This window comes from Rhinopithecus roxellana, chromosome 13, assembly GCF_007565055.1.
Source record: "Rhinopithecus roxellana isolate Shanxi Qingling chromosome 13, ASM756505v1, whole genome shotgun sequence".
NCBI classification, from domain to species: Eukaryota; Metazoa; Chordata; class Mammalia; order Primates; family Cercopithecidae; genus Rhinopithecus; species Rhinopithecus roxellana.
Window position 1 is genome coordinate 95,662,331 of NC_044561.1, and position 21,276 is coordinate 95,683,606.

Below are 21,276 nucleotides of genomic sequence, written 5' to 3' on the forward strand. Positions count from 1 at the left end.
TTTATTCTAGGGGGATCATATTTTCCATGCTTAACAGTGACAGATATGTGGGATGTCAAATTAGAATCAGAGGGTAGTTTAGTGGGCATGGATACCATGAAAGTGGAATTAGTTGGAAGAACTAAATTCTAGTTACAAGTTATCCCGATAGTTATAGCTCTTTTATCCTTGAGGACTCTTCAAAAGGGGTACTAGTGGATCTAAATTGTGCTAGAGACAGGTTCTCAAGGTTATATCTCTGCGCTTCCAAGGCTAACCAATGCTGTTGCTGTCAAATGCATTTCTTTCTCAAGTATGCTAACACTGCCCCTCTGGGTACTATCCAGGCTTAGATGGAGATTCTCCTGCCTCTTTAAGGTGTATATCTCTATTCTAATCCATTACCTGGGAGCTTCACTGTTTAATAATATTACCAGTTATGCCCCATAGTTGGTTCCAGTGAGGCTCTAATACTAATCAGTTTTATATAGTACTTTGTCTCTAGTAGTTTCTCAGTAAATATTTGTTGACTAATAATTTGTTTACCACATTTGTAGGCTATTGTATATTCCCTTGTCTGGAAAAGGCCAGGAGTATAATTAATAATTCAGAGTTAGTGGTTGAAATTTTCCAAAAACTTCAGATCAAGAATGAGATCATTGGAGAAGGCGAAATGGGTAAGGAACACAATATAATTTTGCTTTAAAAATACAATTAAACGGCTGGGTGCGGTGGCTCACACCTGTAATCCCAGCACTTTGGGAGGCGGAGGCAGGTGGATCACGAGGTCAGGAGATCGAGACCATCCTGGCTAACATGGTGAAACCCTGTCTCTACTAACAAAATACAAAAAATTAGCCAGGAGTGGTGGTGGGCACCTGTAGTCCCAGCTACTCAGGAGACTGAGGCAGGAGAATGGTGTGAACCTGGGCGGCGGAGCTTGCGGTGAGCCAAGATCGCACCACTGCACTCCAGCCTGGATGATGGAGCAAGACTCCGTCTCAAAAAAAAAAAAAAAAAAATGCAATTAAACAATTTATATTTTTCTTGATGTAGAGGACTTCAGATATATTGAAACTAACCATTTGTTATTTCATAAATACATTTACTAAGGCTCATTTATGTTGATTGTGTTGCTCAAATTCAAAAGAATGGTCAGTGAGAAAGTGGGACAAGAGTTCACATCTTCTAACTTCTAGGCAAATGGGAAGAATCCTATTAAGTCATTTTTCAATTCTGGAGTCTAACTGGGGATGTCATTACTTGTTCTTTGTGTTTCTTCATGGCCTTCCGGGAGCCAACAGAACAATAGTCACCAGATTTAGGAAATTTCACTATTGTTACCAAATATTTATGTCCAAAGTTCTTTATGTTGATTATTGTAGTTCGTAATGAAATAAACATTGCTATAGTTACCATGGAGTTAGACTAAAATTTCAACATATGCTGCTTGAACGGATTGATCCAGCCACTTCAGATGTAATTTCCAAGGTAAAGACTGTGGTAAGGGTGACTCTTATGAAAGAGTCAGCTTTTGTGAACATTGGGCATCCAATTTGCAATGTCATCTCATACATTTATTTATTCTGGGATGGGTGAGGTTTGGAAATATTGTAGGATTAGACTGACTGATACCATGGAGGCAAAAGAAACAGTCACTTTTTTTTTTTTCCTCCAGGGTGATACATTGTGTACCGAACTACTTTTAGAGCAATTTGGGGGTAAAGTTTTCTCTATGTGCTCAAATATGAATCAATTATAGAAACTTTAATTGGAAATGCTTTGGAGTGACTTTAACCTAACAGTGCTAAGAATGATATAATTTGTTAAATACTGAGTTATGTTTGCTCGGTGCCTTTTTATACTTAAAATAAGTTTGGAATAAAAGTGGATTTTTAAAAAGCTTAACCTGGTTGTAGTAAGTAGCCAAGATTACGAAGATACATTTTGTGTCTTCTCAGTTGTTTTCAACTTTTTGTTCTGCTCTTTCTTTCAGTAGACTTTTTCTTTTTCTTTTCTTTTCTTTTCTTTTTTTTTTGAGATGGAGTCTCGCTCTTCCACCCAGGCTGGAGTGCAGTGGCCAGATCTCAGCTCACTGCAAGCGCCACCTCCCGGGTTTACGCCATTCTCCTGCTTCAGCCTCCGGAGTAGCTGGGACTACAGGCGCCCGCCACCACGTTCGGCTAGTTTTTTGTATTTTTTTAGTAGAGACGGGGTTTCACCGTGTTCGCCAGGATGGTCTCGATCTCCTGACCTCGTGATCCGCCCACCTCGGCCTCCCAAAGTGCTGGGATTACAGGCTTGAGCCACTGCGCCCGGCCGACTTTTTCTTTATAATTATAAAAGACAAAAGAAAGGTATAAATTTTATTCACTGTCTTGTGATTAACTCAATAATTTACTATTGAAAACATTTCAGTAATTTCTTGAACTGGTACAAAGAAGGTCAAGAAGATACTTTAGTTGGTTTTATCATTGAAGATAATACACTGGAATGGCCAAGGATCGTAATGACAAAGGATGCTTCAAAGAAATATTAGAACAATGAATATAATTTCTATCTCTTATAGCTAATTAGACTACATATAGATTCCTCGCCCCAAAGCTAAGAGGTACTATGTTTCTAATGGCATTTTTTTTTTCCTATGTCCTAAAGACCTGAATAATAGGTTGGCTACTAAAATAAAACAAAGCAATACAACCAGTACACTACCGACTAACATGTAACCATAATATTCCCAGGCATGAGTCATTTTGTAAGTATTATGTTCTGTATGTTTTGTGATAGCAATTCTAGAAGAACACATATTTGTGAAATATTTAGTCTGGTTGGTAAAAAAGATTTAGTTCCTTTTTGTGGGATCTTGGATTTGTTTCCTATCAGTCTTTCTTTCACAAATTCATCTGTACTCTTACAACACAAAGAAGTTCAGAAGACGTTTTGCCATAATAAAAAAAAAGATGAAATGAAAAGTGTAAGAGTAATAGAATTCTCTAAATATTATAGATTTTGTGAATAAAAAAGTGGGAGAAAGAGTGAGATAAAACCATTTTAATTCTGTGGACAAGCATGAGATCAAAGGGAAGAGATGAAAAGTGTTTTGTAGTCATTATTCTTATTTATCTATAATATCTAGATCCTTGATACTTGAGTGTGGTCTGTGAACTGGCAACGTGATGTCTCCTGGAGCTTGTTAAAAATGCAGAATTCGGTTCCACTCGTGACTCAGAATTTGCATTTTCACAAGATCCCAGGTAATTCATACGCAAGCTAAAATTGTGAGAATTGCTGGTAGCTAGACATTTTTTTTCCATAAATACCTATGAAGATAGACATATGGAGTGTCTCTGCTTGATGAGATGGTGTAATAAAGTGAGACACCTCTCTTCTGTTTATAAGAGCAGATTATGAAGGTTTGAAACCACATAGATAGAACTGCTAGCGCTAGTCCAGATGACCAAAATAGAAGTCTTCTTCTACTACTGTTGTTTCTCTTGCAAAACAAGCCAGGTCTTGAAAGGATCAGATGTGCCTTAACATCATCATCTTGAAGTGATTTATTTATTATTTCACAAGGAGCAGGGTTAAGGTCTCGTTAACAGGATGAACTTGTTTTCTTATGTTAGCTAGAACTGTGTTGTTTCAGGTAAATATTAATTTTACCTCTGACAAGGTGTGGTTATTTCTTAGGTAAATAGTGAGAAAATTATTTGCAGCATCCTGCATTCAAGGCCTGAAGTGGATTCAAACATTCTGCTTTCTTCTCTGGTCTTAAAACTAGAACAAGCTTTTGCCCCTTGGGATTCTGTAAGGATGAGTTGCATCTTGGGTTAATGGAGGTAACTAGATGCTGAAAGGGACAAAGATATTCTCCAACTTTTGTGGGAAGTCAAGAGTTTCCGCAGGGATTGTGTTGAAAAACAAGGGCCAGAATTTGGAAACTAAGGGTTGCGAAGTATGATGAAGCTCTTAAAGAAGGAGAGGAGTCACAGAAGAGAACATTCAGAAGGGTCTTCCTCTAATTGGTGGTTCTCAATTGTCACTGAACATTGGAATCACCTGGGGAGCTTTTTCAGATTTCTAATTCTTGGGTTGCATGCAGACAAATTATATTATAATCTCTGGTGAAACCTAGGTATCAGTAATTTTTTAAAAAAGACCTCCGAGACATTCCATTTTGCAGCTAAGGTCAAAACAATTAATGGTCCGATTTTGTAAAGTTTCCTGCCCTTAGGTGGTATATGTGTTTCTTGTGGGGAAGGCTGGTGAGTAGGAAGTGTTCCGGTATCTTGATCATTTGAGGAAAGCTCAAAGGGTGAATGAAACATTCCTTTGGGGAATCACTAGACAAATCTATGTTCAGACAGAAGACAGTGTGACTAAATTCCTTGGTAATGTTTTTCACTTTTTGTGCTTAACCCCTATACTCTAGCAAGAAACACTGTGGGCTGAGTGTAGGGTAGTAGTTGGCCTCCAAGATGGCCTCCATTGACAATTGTGCCCTGATACTCATGTCCTTGTGTGCTTCTCGCCACAATGAATCACTTGGGGCTGACCTTTGTGACCGATAGAATATGGTAGAAGTGATGGTATAAGACATCCAAAGCTAGGTCATAGAAGGTACAACAGCTTTTGCTTTAAATTTGGGATTGCTAGCTCTTCCAGAAGCTAGCCATGTTGTGAAAACACTCAAGAAGTCCCATGGAGAGAAAACAATTTGCCATTTGTGAGAGCTACCTTAGAAATGGATCATCCAGCACCACTGAGTCTTCAGATGGCTAAACCCCAGCTGGCATCTGACTGCAACCTCATGAGAGATTCTGAGCCAGAACTGCTCAATTTAGATGCTTCTGAATTCTTGGCCTATAGAGCTCATAGGAGATAATTAATGACTATTGCCTTTTCATACTATTAAATTTTGGAATGATTCCTTACACAGCAATAAATAATGCGGCATGGCTAATTCAAAACCCTGGTTACCCAGTAAAGCAGCCTGTTTGTGAGTATATTTGTAGATAACTTCTAGAGTGTGGCAACAGAGTGGAATATTTTAGCAACAAGTTGCATTTAATTCTACCTTAAATTACATCAGCTACCTTGTAAGCCAAATATTAAAGGTTATGGCAAAACTACACTGTTATTAAAATCTTAGCTTTAAATTAGGTTTTAACAAGTAACTGGACAGCATTTGATATATGATTCAGCACTATCCAATAGAACTCGCTGAATTATAAAAATGTTCCCCCAATTATGATAGCCACTAGCTATAGTTGGCTATTGAGCACTGGAAATCTGGCTAGTGCAATTGCTAGACTGAAATTTTAATTTTATTTAATTTGAAACTACAGCTACTATATTGATAGCAAAATTCTGTACATTTTTGGGGATGAATATAGAGATAACAAAAATATTCTGCTCTAGTTTGTAAAGTTATGAACTGAGAAGTGGAAAACTCAGTAAGGGGAACAATTTATCTGTGGAATAGTGAATTAAAATTCTTTCTATTTTACCCCCAAATATGTGTCATTTGGAGTGATGAATGATAAAAACAAAGAAACAGATCACAAAGTATTGTGTATATCCAAGACGTAACTGAATTCAGGCTCTGTAACAACAAAAACTTTTGTACTAGAATTTGAGAGGAACTTTAAGATATTGTCAAAGCACAATTATCTCTGTGGCAGGTACTTGATGAGGTGCTTTTCAAAAGTTTTTTCCTTGCTGGCTTGCATCTTATTTCTTTTGCTCATTTTATAAAAATTGACTAGATACTACTATAAGATATGCTCAGGAAGATTTCTACATAATCTACCACCTACATAATCTGTTTATAATTTCTAATATTTTATTGTCACTTACTTATGATGGTGGGATGATAATGATAATAAAAACACTGATAACTATTAAAATCAATTATTATTTTTGAATCAAGTGAATTTATTAGGTTTACTTAATCTGTAATATTTTTGTATTTAATCAGCACAAATGCTCAAAATTAGGGTACAGAAATAAGGTAATACAAATTCCTGACACCTTTTTTGTTCTCTACCTTATTCTAGAGATGTAGAACATCTATGAAAAATTGGGGATAAACTAAATATTGCAACCTAAATTTTACTTAAAATGGACATGAAATAGTGCTAGTTTGAGAGGTGAAGCCAGCTGGACTTCTTGGGTCGAGTGGGGACTTGGAGAACATTTCTGTCTAGCTAAAGGATTGTAAACGCACCAATCAGCACTCTGTGTCTAGCTAAAGGTTTGTAAACATGCCAATCAGCACTCTGCAAAAACGGACCAATCAGCACTCTGTAAAATGGACCTGTCAGCACTCTGTAAAATGGACCAATCAGCAGGACGTGGGCAGGGCCAAATAAGGGAAAAAAAGCTGGCCACTCCAGCCAGCAGCTGCAACCCGCTTGGGTCCCCTTCCACACTGTGGAAGCTTTGTTCTTTCACTCTTCATAATAAATCTTGTTGCTGCTAGCTCTTTGGGTCCGCATTACCTTTATGAGCTGAAACACTCACTGTGAAGGTCTGCAGCTTCACTCCTGAAGTCAGCGAGACCATGAACCCACTGGGAGGAGCAAATTACTCCAGACGTGCCACCTTCAAGAGCTGTAACACTCACTGCGAAGGTCTGCGTCTTCACTCCTGATGTCAAGCGAGACCACAAACCCACCAGAAGGAATAATCTCCAGACACATCTGAACATCTGAAGGAACAAACTCTGGACACACTGTCTTTAACAACTGTGACACTCACCGTGAGAGTCTGCGGCTTCATTCTTGAAGTCAGCGAGACCAAGAAACCACCGGGAACCAATTCTGGACACATTTTGCCAACCATGAAGGGACTATTAACTATCGCTAAGCGGTAAGCACCATCAGACCCCTTTCACTTGCTATTCTGTCCTACTTTTCCTTAGAATTCAAGGGCAAAATACTGGGTACCTGTCGGCCAGCTAAAAACAACTAGCACGGCCACTGGACTAAAGACATGGGTGTCAGGTTTTCTGGGAAACGGCTCTGTAACAACCCCCGATTCTTCAGAGTTGGGAGCGTTGGTTTGCCTGGAACCAGCTTCTGCTTTTCTTGTACTTCTGGGCTGAGCCGAGGGTTGACAGAGAGGAAAGCCATTCAGCTCTGGAGTCCCGACAACAAGTTGGTTGACCCTGCAACAATTAGCGGAACTCTCAGAGTCATGTCGCCCAAGCAAGACTTGCCCATCTATCCTATCTATCCTGACCCTTGCCTCCTGGGTCCTGATGCCTGTCAGACAAACTTCTTCTCGCCTCTCTTCTCCGAGTTTAGTCCCGCTTCTAAAAACCACTCCTTGTCTCTGGTGCTTTTCTAGTTTCTCCTGTAAGAATGATTTCTAGTATAAACTTCAGGACTCGATTCCCTTCTTTAGGCACCCAGGCTCACAAATCAGAAACACATAATTTTTGCCAAAAGCCCCGTCTTAGTGGGGACTATCTGGAATTTTAGGATCCCTCCTCAGACAAGCAGACCTAACAAAAGCTATTCCTGAAGCTAGGATACGGGGAGCTTAGAAATTGTTTCCTTCCTATTCATATAAGTGAGCACAAAAGGCATCACTCTTCCAACTCTGGAGATCGCTTCCCTCCCTCAGGATATGGCCCTCCACTTCAGTTTTGGAGCATAACATCTTTATAGGACATGAGTAAAGTCCCAATACTAACAGAAGAATGCTTAGGACTCTAACAGGTTTTTGAGAATGCATCGATAAGGGCCACTAAATCGGATTTTTCTTGGTTCTGTTTGTGGTCTAGGAGGACAGGCAAGGGTGCAGGTTTTCGAGAATGCATTGGTAAGGGCCACTAAATCCGACATTCCTCAGTCCTCCTTGTGGTCTAGGAGGAAAACTAGTGTTTGTGCTGCTGCGTTGGTGAGCGCAACTATTCCAATCAGCAGGGTCCAGGGACCATTGCGGGTTCTTGGGCAAGAGGTGTTTCTGCTGCTGCGTTGGTGAGTGCAATTATTCTGATCAGCAGGGTCCAGGGACCCTCGTGGGTTCTTGGGCATGGGGAGAAACAAACCAAAACCTCAGGCAGTTTTGTCTTTCAGATGGGAAACACTCAGGCATCAACAGGCTCACCCTTGAAATGCATCCTAAGCCATTGGGACCAATTTGATTGACAAACCCTGAAAAAGAGGTGGCTCATTTTTTTCTGCACTATGGCCTGGCCCCAGTATTCTCTCTCTGATGGGGAAAAATGGCCACCTGAGGGAAATATAAATTACAATACTGTCCCGCAGCTTGACCTTTTCCGTAAGAGGGAAGGCAAATGGAGTGAAATACCTTATGTCCAAGCTTTCTTTTCACTGAAGGAGAATCCACAACTATGCAAAACTTACAATTTACATCCCACACGGAGGACCTCTCAGCTTACCCCCATATCCTAGCCTCCCTATAGCTCCCCTTCCTATTAATGATAAGCCTCCTCTAATCTTCCCCGCCCAGAAGGAAACAAGCAAAGAAATCTCCAAAGGACCACAAAACTCCCCAGGCTATCGGTTATGTGCCCTTCAAGCTGTAGGGGGAGGGGAATTTGATCCAAACCGCATACATGTCCCTTTCTCCCTCTCTGATTTAAAGCAGAACAAGGCAGACCTGGGGGAGTTTTCAGATGATCCTGATAGGTACATAGATGTCCTACAGGGTCTAGGGCAAATCTTTGATCTCACTTGGAGAGATGTCATGCTATTGTTAGATCAAACCCTGGTCTTTAATGAAAAGAATGCAGCTTTAGCTGCAGCCCGAGAGTTTGGAGATACCTGGTATCTTAGTCAAGTAAATGATAGAATGACAGCCGAGGAAAGGGACACATTCCCTACCAGTCAGCAAGCCATCTCCAGTATGGATCCCCACTGGGACCTTGACTCAGATCATGGGGACTGGAGTCGCAAACATCTGTTGACCTGTGTCCTAGAAGGACTAAGGAGAATTAAGAAAAAGCCCATGAATTATTCAATGATGTCTAGCATAACTCAGGGAAAGGAAGAGAATTCTTTTGTCTTCCTCAAGCGGCTACGGGAGGCCTTAAGAAAATACACTGCCCTGTTACCTGACTCACTTGAGGGTCAATTGATCCTAAAAGATAAGTTTATTATGCAATCAGCCACAGATATCAGGAGAAAGCTCCAAAAGTGAGGCCTGGGCCCTGAACAAAATCTGGAGGCATTATTAAGCCTGTCAACCTTGGTATTCTATAATAGGGACCAAGAGGAACAGGCCCAAAAGGAAAAGCAAGATCAGAGAAAGGCTGCAGCCTCAGTCATGGCCCTCAGACAAACAAACCTTGGTGGTTCAGAGAGGACAGAAAATGGAGCAGGCCAGTCACCCGATAGGGATCATTATCAAATTGTCCAACAAGAAACAAGCCACCCCTTGTCCATGTCCACTATGCCGAGGCAATCACTGGAAGGTGCACTGCTCCAGAGTGCAATGGTTCTCTGGGCCTGAAGCCCCCAACCAGATGATCCAACAACAGGACTGAGGGTGCCTGGGGCAAGTGCCAGCTCATGTCATCACCCTCACTGAGCCCTGGGTACGTTTAACCATTGAGGGCCAGGAAATTGACTTCCTCCTGGACACTGGTGTGGCCTTCTCAGTGTTAATCTCCTGTCCTGGACGACTGTCCTGAAGGTCTATTACCATCTGAGGAATCCTGGGACAGCCTGTAACCAAATATTTCAGCCACCTCTTCAGTTGTAATTGGGAGACTTTGCTCTTTCACATGCCTTTCTTGTTATACCTGAAAGTCCCACACCCTTATTAGGGAGGGATGTATTAACCAAGGCTGGAGCTATTATCTACATGAATATGGGGAACAAGTTACCCATTTGTTGTTCCCTACTTGAGGAGGGAATAAACCTTGAAGTCTGGGCATTGGAAGGACAATTTGGAAGGGCGAAAAATGCCCTCCCAGTCCAAATCAGGCTAAAAAATCCCACCACTTTTCCTTATCAAAAGCAATATCCCTTAAGGCCTGAAGCTCCTAAAGGATTACAGGATATTGTTAAACATTTAAAAGCTCAAGGCTTAGTAAGGAAATACAGCAGTCCCTGCAACACCCCAATTCTAGGAGTACAAAATCCAAATGGTCAGTGGAGACTAGTGCAAGATCTTAGACTCATCAATGAGGCAGTAATTCCTCTGTATCCAGTTGTACCCAACCCGTATATCCTGCTCTCTCAAATACTAGAGGAAGCAGACTCGTTCACGGTTCTGGACCTCAAGGATGCCTTTTTCTGTATTCCCCTGCACTCTGACTCCCAGTTTCTCTTTGCCTTTGAGGATCCCACAGACCACATGTCCCAACCTACATGGAAGGTCTTGCCCCAAGGGTTTAGGGATAGCCCTCATCTGTTTGGTCAGGCACTGGTCCGAAATCTAGGTCACTTCTCAAGTCCAGGCACTCTGGTCCTTCAGCATGTGGATGATTTACTTTTGGCTACCAGTTCAGAAGCCTCATGCCAGCAGGTTACTCTAGATCTCTTGAACTTTCTAGCTCATCAAAGGTACAAGGTGTCTAGGTCGAAGGCCCAGCTTTGCCTAGAGCAGGTCAAATATCTAGGCCTAATCTTAGCCAGAGGGACCAGGGCCCTCAGCAAGGAATGAATACAGCCTATACTGGCTTTTCCTCACCCTAAGACATTAAAACAGTTGTGGGGGTTCCTTGGAATCACCAGCTTTTGCCAACTATGGATGCCTGGATACAGCGAGATGGCCAGGCCCCTGTGTACTCTAATCAAGGAGACCCAGAGGGCAGATGCTCATCTAGTAGAATAGGAACCAGGGGGCAGAAACAGCCTTCAAAACCTTAAAGCAGGCCCTAGTACAAGCTCCAGCTTTAAGCCTTCCCACAGGACAAAAGTTCTCTTTATATGTCACAGTGGGAGCAGGGATAGCTCTTGAAGTCCTTACTCAGATTTGTGGGACAACCCCACAAATAGTAGCATACCTAAGTAAGGAAATTGATGTACTAGCAAAAGGCTGGCCTCACTGTTTACGGATAGTTGCGGCAGTGGCCGTCTTAGTGTCAGAGGCTATCAAAATAATACAGGGAAAGCATTTCACTGTCTGGACTACTCATGATGTAAATGGCATACTAGGGGCCAAAGGAAGTTTATGACTATCAGACAGCTGCCTACCTAGATACCAGGCGCTATTCCTTGAGGGACCAGTGCTTCAAATATGTACGTGTGTGGCCGTCAACCCTGCCACTTTTCTCCCAGAGGATGGGGAACCAATTGAGCATGACTACCAACAGATTATAGTCCAGACTTATGCTGCCCGAGATGATTTCTTAGAAGTCCCCTTAGCTAATCCTGACGTTAAGCTATATACCAATGGAAGTTCATTTGTGGAGAATGGGATACAACGGGCAGGTTATGTCATAGTTAGTGATGTAACTGTACTTGAAAGTAAGCCTCTTCCCCCAGGGACCAGTGTCCAGTTAGCATAACTAGCTAACTTACCTGAGCCTTAGAACTGGGAGAGGGAAAAAGAATAAATGTTACAGATAACAAGTATGCTTACCTAATCCTACATGCCCATGCTGTAATATGGAAAGGAAGGGAGTTCCTAACCTCTGAAGGAACTCCCATTAAATACCACAAGGAAATTATGGAGTTACTGCACGCAGCGCAAAAACCCAAGGAGGTGGCAGTGTTACACTGCCAAAGCCATCAGAAAGGTGAAGGAGAAAAGGCAGAAGGAAACCGTCAGGCAGATGCTGAGGCCAAAATTGCTGCTAGGCAGAATCTCCTATTAGAAATACCTATGGAAGGAAGGACTCTCGGTATGGAACAACCCCCTCCAAGAGATTAAGCCTCAGTATTCCCCAACTGAAACAGAATGGGGACTTTCATGGGGAGTTGTTTTCTCCCCTCGGGGTGGTTAATGACAGAAGAAGGAAAGGCACTTATACCCAGAGCCAGCCAGTGGAAAATACTTAAAACCCCCCACCAAGCTTTTCATATGGGTATTGAAAACACTCATCAAATGGCCAAATCCCTATTTACAGGGCCAAATAGCCTCCGGACCATCTGACAGGTAGTCGAAGCCTGTGATGTGTGCCACAGGAATAATCCCTTGGTCCATCATAAGGCCCCGTTGGGGGAACAAAGACTAGGTCACTATTCTGGAGAGGACTGGCAGTTAGACTTCACCCACATGCCTAAGTCAAAGGGATTTCAATACTTGTTGGTCTGTGTTGATACCTTTACAAATTGGGTAGCAACTTTTCCCTGCAAGACACAGAAGGCTCAGGAAGTGATTAAAGTCCTAATTCATGAAATTATTCCTAGATTTGGGCTTCCCCAAAGCTTACAGAGCAACAATGGTCCGGCTTTTACAGCCACGATAACTCAGGGAATTTCCAGGGTGCTAGGGATAAAATATCACCTTCATTGCACCTGGAAGCCACAATCCTCAGGCAAGATAGAGAAGGCAAATGAAACACTCAAGAGGCACTTAAGGAGCCCCACATGGGGCTCAGTCCAAGCCCATATGAAATGCTGTATGGACGATATTTTCTCACAAATGACCTCCTACTTGATCAGGAAATGGCCAACTTGGTCAAAGATATAACTTCTTTGGCAAAATATCAACAAAACCTTAAAAACCTACCTGAAGAATATCACAGAGAAAAGGGAACAGAGTTGTTTCAACCAGGAGATCTAGTGTTGGTCAAATCTCTCCCCTCTACCTCCCCATCTATGGACTCTTTGTGGGAAGTACCATACTCGGTAATCCTCTCTATCCCCACTGCAGTTAAGGTGGCAGGAGTGGAATCCTGGATTCACCACACCTGAGTTAAATTTTGGACACCCCCTGAGGAACCTGTGGGACCATCAATTCAGGAGTCCCAAGATCAGCCATACCAGCCTCGATACACCTGCGAACCACTGGAGGACTTGCATCTCCTATTTCGGAAGGAAACATCCCAGACTAAAAAGGCTCCTACCACTGATACTGAAGACAAACCCCTTCCTCCTTAAAAAAGATAAGGGAAAACCTACATAATCTTTATCTTTAACACCTCTCTTTGCCCCTTTAATGGAATCTTTTTACTATTTCATCATATTATTGAGCAGCATTCTAACCATACTCTTTGCAATAGGACTATATACTGTAGCTCCTGCCAGGACAAAAATCCTAATCACATCAGCCTTCTTTCTATCTTCTTTCCTTCTTACCACAATTTACTCCTACCTTTAACTCAGCCTGAATAAAATGATCTCGTCTTCCAGAGCACCCTCTTTACCTTCCTATTTACTCTTTGCCTATCTATTCCTCCTGTTTCCTTGGATACCTCATACAATCATCCCTCCCCTTCCACTAGCTCCTAATTACCTCTACAAGACTCTCAACTTAACCCACTCTCTGTTAAACCAGTCCACTCCTTCTCTGGCAAATGACTGTTGGCTTTGTATCTTTCTATCAACCTCTGCTTATGTTGCCACTCCCATTCCAGCAAAAAATTGGGTCTTTACCAAATTAACCTACCACCCTCGTTATGAAGGAAAAGACTCTTTCTGACTTCTAAATATGCAATCATTAGCTGACTTCCCCATCGCTGATAGGACCAAGAATACCCTAACAGGATGTGCAATCCAACTTTTACGTTCTTACATTTCCAACCTCACCTATTACACAAGCAATGAAAAGCCCATACACGGCCCTGTAACTACGAATACCATCTTAACTTTCCAAGCCCCTTTATGCATCCAACGCAACCTGTTATCAGGCCTGCCCCTGGGGCACCTGCTACCCTATCAGTGTAATTACACCCTATAGCTTCAAGCCCCAACTGATCATAGTAACTTCTGAGTCACCCAAACAGCTCCATTCAGATGGTTTGTCTGCTTCTCAGGGCCCCCCAAAATTATCACCTCCTCCCTACTTAACAAACAGTCCAGGTTTTGTAATGACAAACATTCTCCCTGTATGACCATTCACCCCTGGACTCCCTGCAGCAGTGCCCCCACCACTAGTTAATGCCTTCTCATCGCCTCTTTCAATCACTCTCTCGAATGGTGCCTAGTAGACACAAAATGATTTTTTTCTCCAGTGGGAAAATAGAACATAAGGAGCCATTCAGTTTGCTCCCAATACCCCTTTCCAGCTGCTCACCGGAGCTACCTTGGCAAGTACTCTAGGAGTAGGGGAAAATGAAAACAACAAACTCACACACCTTTTTAATATACACAACCAATTCTGTCTACCAGTCAAGGCATATTCTTATGTGGAACATCGACCTATATCTGCCTCCCCACTAACTGGACAGGTACCTGCATCTTAGTCTTTCTAAGTTCCAACATTAACACTGCCCCAGGAAATCAGGCCCTATCAGTACCCCTCAAAGTTCAAGTCTGTCAGTGCAGAGCCATGCGACTAATACCCCTACTTACAGGGTTAGGAATGGTTACTACTACAGGAACCGAAATAGCCAGTTTATCTACTTCATTATCCTACTACCACACACTCTCAAAGGATTTCTCAGACAGTTTACAAGAAATAATGATATCTATCCTTACTCTGCAATCCCAAATAGACTCTTTGGAAACAGTGACTCTCCAAAACCACCGATGCCTAGACCTCCTCACTGCTGAGAAAGGAGGACTCTGCACCTTCACAGGGGAAGAGTGTTGTTTTTACACTAACCAGTCAGGGATAGTACAAGATGCTGCCCTGCATTTACAGGAAAAGGCTTCTGAAATCAGATAACACCTTTCAAACTCTTATACCAACCTCTGGAGTTGGGCAACATGGCTTCTCTCCTTTCTAGGTCCCATGGCAGCCATCTTGCTATTGCTTGCCTTCTGGCCCTGTATTTTTAACCTCCTTGTCAAATTTGTTTCCTCTAGGATCGAGGCCATCAAGCTACAGATGGTCTTACCCCAATGAGCTCAACTAACAACTTCTACTAAGGACCCCTGGACCAATCTGCCTGGCCCTTTCACTGACCTAAAGAGTTCTCCTCTGGAGGACACTACAATTACAGGGCCCCTTCTTCGCTCCTTTCCAGCAGCAAGTAGCTAAAGAAGTCATCGCCCAATTCCCAACAGCAGTTGGGGTGTCCTGTTTAAAGCGGGGGATTGAGAGGAAGCCAGCTGGACTTCCTGGGTTGAGTGGGGACTTGGAGAACTTTTCTGTCTAGCTAAAGGATTGTAAGCACACCAATCAGTGCTCTGTGTCTAACTAAAGGTTTATAAATGCACCAATCGACACGCTGTTAAAATGGACCAATCAAAGCTCTGTAAAATGGACCAATCAGTGCTCTGTAAAATGGACCAATCAGCAGGATGTGGGCGGGGCCAAATAAGGGAATAAAAGCTGGCCACTCCAGCCAGCAGCAGCAACCCACTTGGGTACCCTTCCACTCTGTGAAAGCTTTGTTCTTTTGCTCTTCACAATAAATCTTGCTGCTGCTCACTCTTTGGGTCTGCACTACCTTTATGAGCTGTAACACTCACTGCAAAGATCTGCAACTTGACTCCTGAAGTCAGTGAGACCACAAACCCATCAGAAGGAACAAACGATTCCCCACACGCCACCTTTAAGAGCTGTAACACTCACTGCAAAGGTCTGTGGCTTCACTCCTGAAGTCAAGTGAGACCACAAACCCACTGGAAGGAGGAAACTCCAGATACATCTGAACATCTGAAGGAACAAACTCTGGACACCCCATCTTTAAAAACTGTAGCATTCACCGCGAGGGTCTGCACCTTCATTCTTGAAGTCAACAAGACCAAGAACCCACCAGAAGGAACCAATTCTGGACACGAGTTTACGATCCTCTAATGTTATTTTAATAAGAAAAATGGTAAGAATGTATTGCTAATGTAATTAGTAGTAAGTGGCATGTTCTTTGATAAAGTAAGGATTTTGCTGCCAATAGGCTTCTATGAATAACATCTTTTACTTGATCGGCTTTCTTGTTTCGGACATTTGCTTATACCAATTGCCAATATTTTTTGCTTATTACAAAATAATTTGATTTTATTTTAGAAAAAAAATCAGACATACAGATAATTAAAAGTAGAAAAAAATGGGCTTTGCGTGGAGGTAGGAGTGGGGAGTGAAGTCTCATGAAAAGAGGTGGATGGCTGTGGCAGAGCCTTCTGGACTGTGTGTGTCTGACGCTTGGCCGCCAGAGCCGCGGTCAGTTTGCTGAGCCCATTAGTGCACCTGGCTGAGACACGCTGTCACCGTGTCTCACTACTTGTGTTCCCTCAACACATCTCTGCTCATCAGAAATGTGGCCGCGACCCCAGGTCTTAAGATTTACAGAGTGAATTTGGTCACTATGGTCCTATAGTTGATGTGTATGTTCCACTTGATTTCTGCACTCGCCGTCCAAGAGAATTTGCTTATGTTCAACTTGAGGATGTTTGCAATGCTGAAAACGCTTTACATAATTTAGACGGAAAGTGGATTTGTGGATGGCAGATTGAAGCACAGTCTTCACACTATGATGATTATGACAGATACAGATGTTCTAGAAGCTGAAGTTATGAAAGAAGGAGATCAAGAAGTCAGTCATTTGATAACAGTTTAGATCTAGAAATAGATCGACTGGAAGACCACGGCATAACAGAAGTCATTCCGGCAATGATAGACCAAACTGCAGCTGGAATACCCAGTAGGTTCTGCTTACTACACTTCAAGAAAGATCTGAAATGGAAAAAGAACAAAAGAAGGGCGGTTCAAGTGACCAAAGGGTGGGTGGAAGGTGCTGCAGTATGAATACTGTATGGATATTTTGACTCTAGTCAGAAAAGATACAAAAATGTTATCAAAAACTACATGGAATAATTGAAGTCCCTTCAAATTTGAAAGTAAGCATTTTAGGACAAATAAAAGGAAATTCAAGTTTGTACTTGTGGAATCTTTTCCCTCAATATGAATAGGTTTATATTGATTCATGGGTAACAGGTCCATAATAAATTTTTGGAAACTAGGATGTCTCAATATCAAGGAAGATAGCCATAGTGTCTTTCAGTGCCTCTATTGGTCTGTCTCAAACTGAATTGAGTGGGTCCAATGAATTGAATGGTCCAATATAAAAGTTCCATTTCCACCATTATTGGCAAATCTTGCTTTTGTTTATTTTGGTGCCAGTGTTTTCTGTTTAATCATTTGCTGTGTTGGCACCTGCGTTTATTTACTTGTATACCACATGCAGTTTACATCTTCCTAACTACTCTCCTTCCCAGGTAAATTCCAACTATATTTGATATCCAGCTAAGAGGGCCCATCTCTTCTCACCTCTTTCCTGGTCACTATGTCCAGCAAATATTTATTGAGCCCTTACTGTGGGCAAAACATTGTACTGGATAATTGAGAAAAATAGATAATTCCCTTAATCAGTAAATGTCTACTGAGCACAGTCTAGAGAATTATTACAGTGTGGCACGGTTGTTTTGTTTGAGGTGTATTATTCATAACAATAGTTTTCATCACTCATATCCTAATATAATTATAGAACCCAATATACTATCAAAGATAAGCAATTGTGTGGTTATCTGCCATTTAAAAGTATCCCATATTTCTTTGATCCCATTATTATAAATAATGAAAAAATGATTTGTTTTAATCTGTAATAATCTGGTTCATTGTGCAGTGACTGCAATATATTAGAGTTAAATTGTTTACTCTGTCAAGCCTGTAATCCCAGCACTTTGGGAGGCCGAGACAGGTGGATCACGAGGTCAGGAGATCGAGACCATCCTGGCTAACATGGTGAAACCCCGTCTCTACTAAAAAAATACAGAAAAAACTAGCCGGGCGAGGTGGTGGGCGCCTGTAGTCCCAGCTACTCGGGAGGCTGAGGCAGGAGAATGGCGTAAACCCGGGAGGCGGAGCTTGCAGTGAGCTGAGATCCGGCCACTGCACTCCAGCCCGGGTGACAGAGCGAGACTCCGTCTCAAAAAAAAAAAAAAAAAAAAAAATATTGCTTACTCTGCCTCACCAAACATAAACTAGGAGATAACCCCCCAAATAAGTACTTAACTTTGCATTAGATATAAAGAAGACTGGGTGCTGTAATTAGATTATTTTGAGGAAGAGCTGTTATCTCAACTGGTTTAGTATGTATTGTATTTGAGAAAATGTTGACCAAATTATACTTTTTAGTGATTTACATGTACATTTTATAGGGGACATGAGCATGTTCCGTGTATAGTGAATAAATAACTTTCTTAGTATCATAAAAAAGTAGAAAAAAACACTCGAAATTCTACCATCTATACCATTATGTTTACACACACATACACTCACATATGCACACACACACTTTTATTAGAATATGCATATATTATAATACTACCTTGAAATTATTCTTCATTTAAAATAAAAAAAGTAATTATATTTCATGCCATTAAATGTCTGATGCTTATTTTACACAATAGTGACATAGTTACTTATGATTATGAAGTTTTTAGAACATTTGATACAGATTTATCATATATTAATATTCTAATTTTAGCATACTAATTCTAGAAGAATTTCTTTGAGAAATAATGAGTCAATGGCAAAATGGGGAAAATAATAGATGTAAAAGGTTACAATGAGAATCTTTCTATTTGAAATAAGAGTCAGATGTATACAGATGTTTCACTTTAATGTATGTCAATCTGCTGAGGAGAAGTCAGTCATAACTTTGGTTTGGAAAAGTGGGGAAAATGCTTGAATGTGAAGTCACTGAAACATTTGTCATGCCACCAACCTCTTGAGGTCTACCTGAATGACTACTTCAATTCTGAAGATTCAAGGAGGCATTCTTGAATGTTCTGGATGGAAGAGTTAAACTCTTCATTCTTCTTTTGCCTGTCTTGTTCCTGAACTTCCTTCCCAGTGTTTCCTGCCTCGGGTCACCTCCAAAATAAATTGCTTGCATGGGAACTTAAAGTAAAGCATCTAGTTTTGAAAAAATATTTGGCATAAGAATAAGAATAAATTAAGTGTTTCTTGGAAATACATTAACAAATGACAGACAGAAAATGGAACTCCTATTGTGAATTAGTCTTCTTCATTAAGGAAAAGATTTTTTTTCTAACTGGAAGAAGTAAAATGAATATGGCAGCAAAAAACTACTGAGTGATGAGAGAGTTTGAGACCTAAGCCCTAGCTGGATTAAATATTTTTCCTTAATTTAACATGTCTCCATGCAGTGAGTATGGTATGCCTTAGACTATATTTTAGGCACTGTGAATACATTATTGAGATAGATCAAGGTCTATACTCATGAGAAGGGGTAGATAGAGAATTCCAGATAAAGTGAACAAAATATTACCTCCATAGGGTGATATGTTGAAATGAAGAAAATAAAGCAGGATAATGGAATGATTCATGTATGTTTTCACTCACTTATTAATTAGTTCATTCATTCAATAAATATGTATTATCTAATAGTATAAGATAACTACATGCTAATTTTAAAGAAGTATCAGAGAAGATTTCTGATAGAAGTCTGAACTATAAAAATTATGCATTGGCTTTCAAAAACGGTGATGATGACTTATCATCGGATTACTGTCTTTTCTTTTTCAGCTTAATATAATATTCTAGAATAGATCATCATGCATGTGATTTATGAACCTTTGAAAAACAATATAGCTAATCTCTAGGAGCTAGCATACATTTGTTCAAGACAAATCATGCCAAATTCACATGATTTCTCATTTTGTTAGAACCTCTAGAGAACAGAAAATTCCATGCATAAAATGCGTATCAATTGTTTCAATTACATCAATGCAGGTGACAGTATTTTTTGCAAGAACGTCATACGTAAATAGTAGATTGAATGATAGAAGTGTTGATATTTAGTGTCTAAATATATGTCTGCTATGTGTTGGCAAATGGCTTTGTAGTTTTCTATTGGAGTTTGACTGACTGTACTCTTAGCCCTGTTGACTCAGTATTTCTATGGATAATTTTGATAGAGCTTTAGAAGTGAGGATGCTTAGATGGCTAAAACTATAAGTGACAGACTCAAGAATAAAAGTAGTCAACTGACAGCAACACACTGAGCCAAAACTGTTGAAATGAGATTAAGCAGAAACAAGTTTCAAGTTCTGTTTAGGTTCAGAAAGTCAGCTGCATGGAGTGAGCTTGTTTGGCCACAGTACAGATGGCAGAGGTCTGGGATTTCCATTTGATGACAACCATAAAATAAGCCAATGGTATGATGTGGCTGTTCAAAAAACAGACTAGCACAATCTTGGGTTGCATTAATGAAATATTGTGTGTAGTACAATAGAGGCAATAGAAAAGACAATTTCACCAAATTCTGTGAGATGATTTATGGGACAAAGTGCCAAACTCGTTACATTATATTTTAAGACTTCTCCAATTGGAATATGTTCAGAAAAAGACACACAGAATTTTGAAAATTCTCTTTTGAGGCAAGGCCAGAAGTAAAAGGGTATTGTTTTCCTTCAGGAGAAAAGACCAAGGAGATATTTACAGAGTGCTTTTGTCTACGTGGCAAGCTTTCATGTTTAAGAAGTCATATAATGCTAATCTAGAATATTGGTTTAAAGTTAGAGAAATGAAAATTTTGATCTAACATGAGGAGCAAAATCGTGTTGTCCAAAACTATTGGTTTGTGGCTAATGTGAAGGAAGATACCTTGCACTAGAGTCATTTAATCCAAAAGATTCATCCCAGAGTAGGGACTTGGATTAGATGGTAAATCAGTTAGTTATCTATCACTGCATAGCAAATTACTTCTAAATTTATAGGCTTAAAAATTTATTTTGCCTTAGCTTTTATGGGTCGGGAATTCAGAAGGGTTTGTCTGGGTAGTTCTCACTTGGCGTGTCTCATGCAGTTGCAGCTGTGTATTGACAGTAGTTGCAACCATATAAAGAAGGCTTACTGAACTGAATGTCCAAGGTACCTCACTCAGGTTTTCCTGGCACTTGGCTGAGAGCTTAGCTGGGGCTGCCACTGGAGCATGTATATGTGATTTTTTTTTCTGTGTCCTCAACTTCTGCACATTATAGTTTCTTCAAGATATTTGGGGTTCTTACATTTAAGCTCATGGATATAAATAACAGCATGTGTCCCAGTGCTCAAGACAGAAGCTGCTTTACCCACTATAATATAGCCTCAGAAATTGTGCTACATCTTCAGACCATTTGCAAGTGAGTCCGAAGCCCTTATAGATGGATGAAAGAGGGATGTAATCCCACTTTTGATAGAAAGAGTATTCAAAATTTGTGGGCATTTAAAAATACTGCCACAGATGATCTCTTAACT

At 40.8% G+C, this 21,276-nt stretch overlaps 1 pseudogene; it reads left to right on the forward strand.

The window, feature by feature from the left end:
• LOC115892846 overlaps positions 1 to 16,690 on the forward strand; it is a 37,006-nt pseudogene extending 20,316 nt beyond the window's left edge.
• The last annotated feature ends 4,586 nt before the right edge of the window (positions 16,691 to 21,276 follow it).